The sequence below is a fragment of the Clarias gariepinus genome, chromosome 9, assembly GCF_024256425.1.
Source record: "Clarias gariepinus isolate MV-2021 ecotype Netherlands chromosome 9, CGAR_prim_01v2, whole genome shotgun sequence".
In the NCBI taxonomy this organism is placed as follows: domain Eukaryota; kingdom Metazoa; phylum Chordata; class Actinopteri; order Siluriformes; family Clariidae; genus Clarias; species Clarias gariepinus.
In genome coordinates, this window is record NC_071108.1 from 861,471 (window position 1) to 872,365 (window position 10,895).

The following is a 10,895-nucleotide window of genomic DNA, read 5'->3' on the forward strand; positions in this document are numbered from 1 at the left end:
TGAAGTATAATTCTAAGTAGTGGGAATTTTTTTGTGTTGCAATTTTATTTTTACTGGGTCAGTACATCAAACATTTTCTTACATTTGGAAGTGCTAAAGCACTCAATCAGTGCAATTGGTTCGTCTAGTTTGTGATGTCCATAACAAAAAGAAATCTAATACCATTTACATTGAGTCATTTAGCAGACGCTTTTATCCAAAGCGACTTACAAATTTAGGACTACATTAAGCGAGTCATCGTGAAGAGGCAAAAAACAATGCAAGAAGTGTTCAAAATATGAAGTTCAGGTATTGATCAGAGTAGCATAAGCCCGATAAGTTAGGAATAATAATAATAATAATAACAGTGCTTTAAACAGTGTTTATACTGACAATATTGCACTTTTGATCATATTTAAATTAAATACCTTCGATCATTACAAAGAGACTCAGAGGGACTGCTGCTACCACTGTGTGCCAAGGATTGAGGTCTTGAGGGGATGTCCATTTGGGTTCTTTCTGTGTTTTTAGACACTGGGAATGGTTAATATGTCAATAATTTAAAATTACTCTTACACGTATTTGGTTAGTCAATATAAACATTAAAAGTTTAAATTAACATAAAAGACAATTGAGAATTATATTTTGTGGCATTCAATTCTAGTTGTAACCTTTCAGTTCTGGCATACTAAACTTTAAAATATTTCATCCAATCAAAGACAAAATTATTTTTACACAACCACCTACCTAACTGTGCATCTGTCATTTTGGGAGAAGTTGGAAGAACAAAGTCATCTGTAATAAGCAACAGTCATTAAATTTTTTTTTTTTTTTAAAAAACCTTAACTAGTAACTGTAGTGACTAATTGGTCTGATACTGACACAGCCACGGTGGTGATTCAAATGCTACAATGTGCTCTGGATGTACATACCTTTTCTTAGTCTTTTCTTGGCTTTCCCATTTCTTGTATTTGCAGAATGCGGGATGCGTCTTTTCATTGTGTTGGTAGTTGTGCCATATTTACCAGACTGTGCATTGTTCATTTTGGGAGGAGTTGGAAGAACAAAGTCATCTGTAATAAAGTCAACAGTCATAAAGTACTTTCAAAACTGTAGTGACTAATTGGTCCACAGCGGTGATTAAAATGCTACAATGATGTGTACTTAATGCGCATAACTTTTGTTATTCTTTTCTTGGCTTGATTCTCATTACTTGTATTTGCCAAATGTGGCTTTTTTTTTGTTGTGTTAGTAGTTGTGCAATATTTAATATAGTGTGACTAGCCGAATAGTGTGACTTTGTGAGTTTGCAGTAAGAACCATTACATCTCTACTATAATTCAAACATACTGAGCCCACCCCCATCTTCATATGACATGATTGTGTGACATGACCCACCACCACGATGTCACTGCCCCCTTTTGACCCCCTTTTCACTCCAACAAACACTTTTGTTATTATAAACTGTAAAAATACAATGAAAGCAAAACAGATAAATTTGACCACCGCACACAAAAAAAACTTCACTGAATCTTTGTTCTGAGTGAGTAACGATCAGAGGTAGCTACAGGCGAAACGTGTTCACAAAGATTCTGTAAATTTTTCATCATGCAGTGGTTTATTTCACTGTTTTACTTTAAATGTTCCTGCTACCAACCTGCATCTGACGATCGCACTAGCTGTGCACAAGATTCTTTTGTTGGTTTACTCTAAAAATACAATGTTACAATGATGTAGCCCTTGGGGACATGTAGACATTGCCTTCAGTGCATTGGTTCCTGTAAATTAACACCTACCTTCACAAGGAATAAATGTTCGAATCTTCTTGGTAGCCTTTTCACCTAAAATTAGTAATATGCATTCTGTAAGACAGTAGTCATCTTTCAAACAATTAGGCATACCTGTCTTGACTGTCTTAGTTTGAATTGACATTAATTGAATTGAAAAAGGTTATAAAACCCTACTCCAACCTCATTGTTGTGACAGAGGTATGAAAATAAATGTGAAAACCTAATTTTTTTATTACATACCTGTACTCTTTATCATAAGACCTGGAGAAGATTCTTTTTTACTGTCTTCATTGACAGATGGTTCATCTTAAAGGAAAAAAAGTCAATAAATATTTGATAGACAATTACATATTCTGCAACAATGAAGAAAAAAAGGGAAAAAAAAGTCTTACAAATGATCAAATTAGTAAAAGTGCACTACATACCAATTTGGTAGTCGGGATAAATTTTTTTTTTTTGGCCTCCTCTTCATCGGTAACTCTTCTTCTGAGCCACTTAATTCAGCAGTTGTAGTAAAATCATACTTCTCGCATTCATTCTTGTCATCTGAAAGTACATACAGCAATGGTAAAATGCATACAAATGAGTAAATCTTAATATACAAAAGCAACTGGGCAAAAATGCAAGTTTGGCTATTATAAAATACTTGTTTAATTTCTATAAGTGGATATCATCTTGCATGCCAACAGTCAACAATAAACGGGCTATTGAATGACTTTTTATTGCATGATACAATTTTGTGAGGAAGGGGCAGGACTAAATAAGCTTTTTGCTTCCTCTCATTTTGTTTTTTTTTTTTCTGGATGAGACCGTTTGTGTTGTGCTTCTGGTTATGGCTATTTGTTGTTGTTTAAGTTAAAATAAAACAATAAGAGTCTCACCAAAATAAACAAGTAAAACTGACATTATAGTAGGCTAGAAATGACAAAACATACATAAAAAATAGATAAATGCACTTTAATGTTCATGTAAAAGAAAAAAAAAAATAAGAAAAGTCCATATGTATGCGTTAACGATTTGAAATTTGCCCTACGTTTATATGACATAAGTCTTTGCCTTACAAAACGCATACCTGACTGAATCTTCATTTTTATTAATGGGAATTTTGTCCATGATTCTTCTGGTTCTTTGCAGGCCTTCAACGCTCTCGCAGCTCCTTGTGTAGGCCACAATACACCACCATTCTTAACCCAACATGATGGTATCACTTCCTCCATCTCCATAGTCTCCTCTCTCCACACCGCTCTAGTCCACATTGTTCTGGTCTATAGAAAAAACAAATGAGACAACTGCGAACAAGTGAATGACCATCATTTGTAACTAAAAACTTCTAACATTAAAAGATGAACAGCTATTAGTGGACTCATTTTCTTCTGTCACTTATCCTAGGCTGGTTAGTTCCTTTCAATGCCATGAAGCAATGGCATAAATACGTAGCCACTTTTGTATGGTAGACAAACTGCCTTGTGCTTCAGTTTTTTCTCCTCAATCAGCTCTCATTTTTGGGTACCTCTTTCACCACGCAGTACAGCAATGTTAATCAGTTTTGAGTCGCATGGACTGGTGAAAAAACTGTCCAAAGTGTTGAGACTGTACACATCACACACACATGTCTTTTCTGGCCTCCTTTCCTTTACCAAGGCAAAGGAATGTCCCAAAAAAAAACAGGAGTCCTTCTTCTTAGTTGACACAAATGTCCCATGTGCTGCTGGTGAGATAGGAATTTTTGAATTGTCCATTTCAGCTATCCTCTTCGATAGTTGTGCAATTGGGTTTTTTGCATTTCTGACACATTTTTTTAGTTTTTGCAGGTGGTTTTCAAACTGAAAGGCAGAAATGTCATTCAACGATGTTTTAAAGTGCCTTGCATCTTCAGACAAGTGACTCAGGGCATGGACATTATAGGATGGAAAGATCGGGCTGTAGAGCTTGGTAGATGTTCTATAAAAATATACTAAAAGCTCTTCAGCGTAGCCAATGGATGACATTCGTGTAATGCCATTGGAGTCCAACAGTATGGACATGGCAACTGACAGTGTCAAAAAGTGATGGTAAAAATTGTCTTGCAGAATGCCTCTGAGAACAACCGGTCCAGTAGAGTAAAAACTGCCTGAATTCCATCGCTTTCCATCTGTCCAGATCAGTTAGACTTCGTGGCTGTCGGGCAAATTCTCTTGGCAGCTTTCCACTGAGGGACAAGAATTTTGCTGAAATTTCTCCAATTTGCCTTGAGGACAGCCTACACTCTCTAGGTCCCTGTTTTAGAAAGTTCAGCAATCGTCTGACAACCCCTAGGCAGACAACATGCATATAGTCTAGCACAAACGGTTGTATGCACTGCAAGCCTGCAGCGATCAGGGGTGAGCAACCAGTTTGGTAAATGAGATATGCTTGTTTAATGAAGTCATCTTCTGTTCTTGCATCAACCTTCTCCTGCGACTGGTAGTTGAATACAACTCTGTGACTTACATAATGTCCTTCAATGGTGCACCGCTCACAGCTGCTGTAGGCATTGTGGGACTTGATGCATTTTAGGAATGCTCTCGCTGGGGCATCACAAATAAAAGCATTCTCTTTTACATTTATTGTTCCGTTTTGGAACTCAACCCCATGTTGTTGGAGTGCCTTCAGTTCTGTTAAAAAACTAGACGTGTAATCAGTAACGCTGTTTGGCTTTGCAGTTCCACAAAATAGTGCAACGATAAACGGCTCAAACTTTTTCACACTACATAAAATGGGCCACATTTGTACATTGGATGATTTAAACAATGGCACACCATCTACACTGAAATTTAGCAGCATCTCATTTTCTGATGAAAAGAAATCGGGATACTGTGAGCACGTTTTCAAAAGTCCCGTGTTCACACCGAAGTAAAGGAATTGGCCACCACATAGATCCCTGACTTCTATTTTATGTGGGGTTCCTAAAAGGGTTCTGGCATCTTTTGGCAGCCGGTGGCCATGTTTACGTAACACCAAAAGCAGCTCATCAACCGATGTGCGCGTTGCATTATTTTTTACAGCCCATTTTGCCAAATCACTTCTCAGATCACTTGATTCCTCCTCAGACAAAGTTTCAATTTCACCATCACTGTCTGGCGGGTGATGATCATCTCGATACTCGTCTTCTCCTGTATCAGACTGCTCTTGTGTCTGTATGTCTGTTGGACTATCAGCAAAAGAGAGGCCAGAATTATCACTCTCACTTGAGGGACCTGGATTCTCATCTGAATCACTAGACTCCACCAATGCCCGTAATTGTGCAGTTTGTCGTCTCCATTTTTTTGTGATACATCTGGGATTGAAGATATAAAAACTTAATATTTAAATGTTTCATAAAAAAAAATTCATTGAATAAAAAAAATTACAATAAAACATTAAATCAAGCTGTGCTCATCATTTTTTTAATATCTTCCACATCAACCTGTATTTAAATTTTACAAAAAATTAAATTATTTTAGTTTTATAACAGTTACTTTTAGATTCAAATTGATGGTTGGGTTAGGTATGGGGACAACTCACCTTTGAAGGGGACTTTCGGGTCCTGTTCTTCATAAAATACCTGTAAAAGATAAGGAAAAAGAATGAAATCTCAACAACATTATTTTTTAAAGTTTGTGTATGAAAGGTGTGTCAATAGGCCACGTTCAGACATCTCTAACACCCTAGCACACACTCTTTCACAAGCACACAGAACCCAATATTTTAACAAAAAAAAAAAAAACTTTGTTTAGTTTATTTTTAAACCTGTTTTACAAATGAGGACGTCCCCAAAGAAAGTTTTTGACAGGTTTATCTCACTTTTGGGTACAAATTTGTCCCCAACGTTAAGTCACACACACGGACACAGCGCTTCGCGGTTAAATTAACTTCTGCCCACATGCACGCACGCGCACACACATAACGTTCGGTTGGCGGTTAAACGTCTGCCCATACACACAATACGTATTAATATGTGGGCCAGAGTCAGGCACACTCAAAATGTATTTAGGAAAGTTCTAGTTACCGCCAGATTCCGTCCAAAACGGTCCACTGTCAGAGAATCTTCTAGCCTGAAGATGAAGACGCAGACCCACTTCGCGCATGCGCAATTGTCTGGAACCGTCAGAGCCAATAGAATCCAGTTCTAGTCACCGCCAGAAAACTTTCTGCATTTTTACAGCTAAAAAAAAAATTTGTTTAATTTATTTTTAAACCTGTTTTTCAAATGAGGACGTCCCCAAAGAAAGTTTTTGACAGGTTTATCTCACTTTTCGGTACAAATTTGTCCCCAAAATATAGTTAAGTCACACACACGGACCCACTTCGCGCATGCGCAATTGTCTGGGACAGTCAGAGCCAATAAAATCCAGTTCTAGTCACTGCCATTGTGTGATGAACAACCGCCGTCCTGCAATCAAGTCCTTGTATTGCTCTCAGTAAAAAAGGGCTTTTTTTATGCTTTTATATTGTCAACAACAGTATGTGTCATATGTCATATAAAAAAAAAAAATATTCACATACCTCAACAAGAAGAACATAAAAAAAAGAAATAGATATTTATTATAAAAATTACATAGGATTACAATGCAATTTTTACTTTAGGTCAGCACCATTCCATATTGTATTATTTCTTCTTCTTTGTTTTTTTCGGCTGTTCCCTTTCAGGTGTTGCCACAGCGAATCATTTGCCTCCATCTAACCCTATCCTCTGCATCCTCTTCTCTCACACCAACTAACTTCATGTCCTCTCTCACTGCATCTATAAATCTCCTCTTTGGTCTTCCTCTAGACCTCCTGCCTGGCAGTTCCAACCTCAGCATCCTTCTACTGATATATTCACCATCTCTCCTCTGAACATGTCAAAACCACCTCAATCTGGCCTCTCTGACTTTATCTCCAAAACATCTAACGTGGGTTGTCCCTCTGATAAACTCATTCTTGATCCTATCCATCCTTGTCACTCCCAAAGAGAACCTCAAGATCTTCAGCTCTGCTACCTCCAACTCTGCCTCCTGTCTTTTTTTCAGCGCCACTGTCTCTAAGCCGTAGAGCATTGTAGGTCTCACCACTGTCCTGTACACCTTTTCTTTCATTCTCGCTGATACTCTTTTATCGCACAACACACCTGACACTTTTCTCCACCCATTTCAACCTGCCTGTACCCGCCTCTTCACCTCCTTTGAACACTCTCCGTTGCTCTGGACCGATGACCCTAAGTACTTAGACCATCTTTACCTCTGCTCCCTGTGGCCTCACCGATCCTCTTGGGTCCCTCTCATTTACACACATGAATTCTGTCTTGCTGCGGCTAACCTTCATTACTCTGCTTTCCAGAGCATACCTTCACCTCTCCAAATTTTCCTCCACCTGTTTCCTGCTCTTGCTACAAAGTACAATGTCATCAAACGGTCATAGTGATGTCTGCAAACATCATAGTCCATGGAGACTCCTGTCTTACCTCATCTGTCATCCTGTCCATCACCAGAGCAAACAAAAAGGAGCTTAGGGCCGATCCTTGATGCAGACCCACCTCCACCTTGAACTCTTCTGTCACAGCACACCTTACCACTGTCTTACAGCTCTCATACATGTCCTGCACCACTCTAACATACTTCTCTGCCACTCCAGACCTTTTCATACAATACCACAGCTCCTCTCTTGGCACCCTGTCATACGCTTTCTCTAAATCTACAAAGACACAATGCAACTCCGTTACCTTCTCTGTACTTCTTCGCCAGCATCCTCAAAGCAAATACTGCATCTGATGTACTCTTTCTAGGCATAAAACCATATTGCTGCTCACAAATGCTCACCTCTGCCCTTAACCTAGCTTCCACTACTCTTTCCCACAGCTTCATTGTCTGGCTCATTAGCTTTATACCTTATAATTGCCACAGCTTTGCACATCTTCCTTGTTCTTAAAAATTGGCACCAATGCACTTCTCCTCCATTCCTCTGGAATCCTCTCACTCTCCAAGATCTTGTTAAACAAACTAGTCAGAAACTCTACTGCCACCTCTCCTAAGCACTTCCATACCTCCACCGGTATGTCATCAGGACCAACAGCCTTTTCACTCTTATCCTCTTTAACGCCATTCTCACCTCACTTCTACTAATATTTGCTACTTCCTGTTCCACAACAGTCATCTTCTACTCTTTGTTCTCTTTCGTTTTTCTCATTCATCAACTCCTTAAAGTACTCCTTCCATCTTCCCATTACCCTCCTGGCATTTGTCAGTACATTTCCATCTCTATCTTTAATCACTCTAACCTGCTGCACATCCTTCCCATCTCTATCTCTCTGCCTCGCCAACCTGTACAGATCCACCTCTCCCTCCTTACTGTCCAACCTAGAATACAAGTCCTCATATGCTCTTTGTTTGGCCTTTGTCACTTCTACCTTCACCTTACTCTGCATCTCCCTGTACTCCTGTCTACTCTCTTCAGTCCTCTAAGTGTCCCACTTCTTCTTAGCTAGATTTTTTCCCTGCATACACTCCTGGACTTCCTCGTTCCACCACCAAGTCTCCTTGTCCACTTTCCCCTTACCTGATGATACACCAAGTACCCTTCTACCTGCCTCCCTGATCACATTGGCTGTAGTTGTCCAGTCAACTGAAAGCACCTCCTGACCACCCATAGACTGTCTCAACTCCTCCCTAAAGACTACACAACATTCTTCTTTTCTCAGCTTCCACCACTTTGTCCTCTGCTCTGCCTTTGTCCTCTTCACCTTCCTCACCAGCAGGGTTATTTTACACACCACCATTCTGTGTTATTTGGCTACACTCTCCCCTACCAACACTTTGCAGTCACTGATCTCTTTCAGATTACAACATCACACAAGATCCACCTAAGTGCTTCTGCCTCCACTCTATTTTATTATTTATATTATGTTAAAATATTTGTTATGTAATGTTAATTACTTTAATTACCTTACTACACTCAAAAAATTATTCATGTAAAAAAATATGTATTTACATCACTTAGGTTCTATTTAAATACTATATTTTTCAAATTATACGTAGTTAAAATGCTTAGGATCAATGTAAATGTGTTAACTGTGAAAACTATTTGATTTATTCACATAAATGTTGAAAATGTATCAACACTTTTTCAACAGTTAATTGATCAGCATTTTTTGTATGTTGGAACGTTATTTTTCTACTGATATATTTCAACAAAATGTTTAAAAGTCATGGTTGTAAAAATAATGTTGATTTGATGTACAACTAAAACATTTATTTTTATTTCTATGTTGAATCCGTAGTGAGTTAACATCATCACTTCAACCATTTAGTGTTCAACGTTGTTTTGACGTTGAATTAATGTTACTTAACAAACGTTTAATTGAGAGTTGATCTTTCACTGTTGTATCATTATTCATGCATCAACACTTTTTCAACAGTTAATTAATCAGCATTGTTTGAATGTTGAAACAACGTTATTTTTCTACTGATATATTTCAACAAAATGTTTAAAAGTAAATGGTTGTAAAAATAATGTTGATTTGACGTACAACTCAAATTTTATTTATATTTCTATGTTGAATCCATAGTTAGTTAACAACACCATTTCAACCATTTGGTATTCAACGTTGTTTTGACGTTGAATGAACGTTTTTTTATAAACTGACATTATTTCAACCACATTTAAACGTTTAAGGTCGGTCGAATGCCAGCTGGGGCTGGCCCAGTCTCAGTAGCTAGCGCTTCGACATCAGCATGTCATCCTAGCTAATCTTTGTTTCTTAGGATTGAGATCCAATGCCATAAAAGCATGCTTTTTCCTGTTTAGAGGACAACATTTTTGGGTGTCACATGGACTTTGAGCGTAAGCGGGCACAGCTGTCTCCCACTCGTGTCGAATCCATTCTCAACACCGTCAAGGAAATCAAGCTAGACCAGAAAGTGACCATCACTTTCAGAGATCTTAGCTCTCATGGCAGCTGTATCCACGGTGACACCTTTGGGCCTTATGCACATGAGAGCATTTCAGTTGTGGCTAAGAACCAGGGGATTTTACTCTAGGGCCAATCTCTCTGGGTCCCACTCTAAGGTCGTCTTGTCGTCGCAGATGCTAACGACAGATGCTTCCCTCATGGGCTGGGGTGCGGTCTTAGATGACCGTCCAGCCCAAGGGAGCTGGAGAGGTCATCTTTTTGCGCGGCACATCAATTGCCCCAAAATCATGGCTCTATTTAGGGCCCTAAAGCACTTTCTCCAGCAGTTGAGACTACCATGTCGTAGTGCGGGTGGACAACACTATGCCAGTCTCATATATTAATCGCCAGGGCGGACTGTGCTCGTGCCGCTAAATAGCTAGCGCACCAGGTTCCTGTCCCTCAGGGTGATTTACATTCTGGACAACTTTCATGTAGCGGAGGTGGACCTCTCTGCCTTGCAAGATCAGCAAATGTCCCCTTTACTACTCTCTGACTTCCAGCCCCTGCGTCCGGACGCCTTGGCGGTCCCTGAACAGGACCAACTAAGTCAAGGTGGTCTTCCAGCCAAATTCAAATTTAAATTCAAATTTTATTTGTCACATACACAGTACGATATGCAGTGAAATGCTTATACAACTGCTAGTGACCTTAAAGGAAAAGAAAAGTAAAAGCATTACACATAAGAAATAATAGTAATGAAAGAAATACTTTAAAAAATAAAATTAACTAGTAAAATATGCTGTGTGCATCTTTGTTTCAGTCTTACTCGCTCCGTGTCCAAAGAATCGCCATACTCCATTTTCTTTTCAGATATCCTTTAATTTTTACTTTCAAGATACATAAAATAAATAAACAAAATAAGATAAATATAATATCAAAATGCAAATAATCACGGATGCGGTAAAAACAACTGTGTGACTCCACTGTTTTCCCAAGCACGCACAACACTTTCTCCCCCACGTGATTCTTAAAGAGCCAGTACACAATTTTAACTTTATACCTATTATCAATGCAAAATGTACAAATATTTATCCAAATGGCCCATATGAATAATGTGAGTTCCCAAATGCAAACAATTCTAAACAACAACATTAAAACTGAAATGCACCATACCATATAACACTGGTTATTAATGAATCAACCCTACATTTCCACCCCCTAATTGTTCTCAAACCCTTTTAAACAATTATTTAAATTTA

The 10,895-nt window shown here is 38.5% G+C and overlaps 1 long non-coding RNA gene across 1 annotated transcript; it reads right to left on the reverse strand.

Moving 5' to 3' along the window:
* Positions 1-945: 945 nt before the first annotated feature.
* Positions 946-2,988, reverse strand: LOC128530077 (uncharacterized). Its single transcript, XR_008361104.1, has 5 exons — positions 2,842-2,988; positions 2,195-2,315; positions 2,010-2,075; positions 1,776-1,820; positions 946-1,052 (listed from the first exon to the last, which is right to left on the reverse strand). It is a non-coding gene; the product is annotated as an uncharacterized LOC128530077 (long non-coding RNA).
* Positions 2,989-10,895: the final 7,907 nt, after the last annotated feature.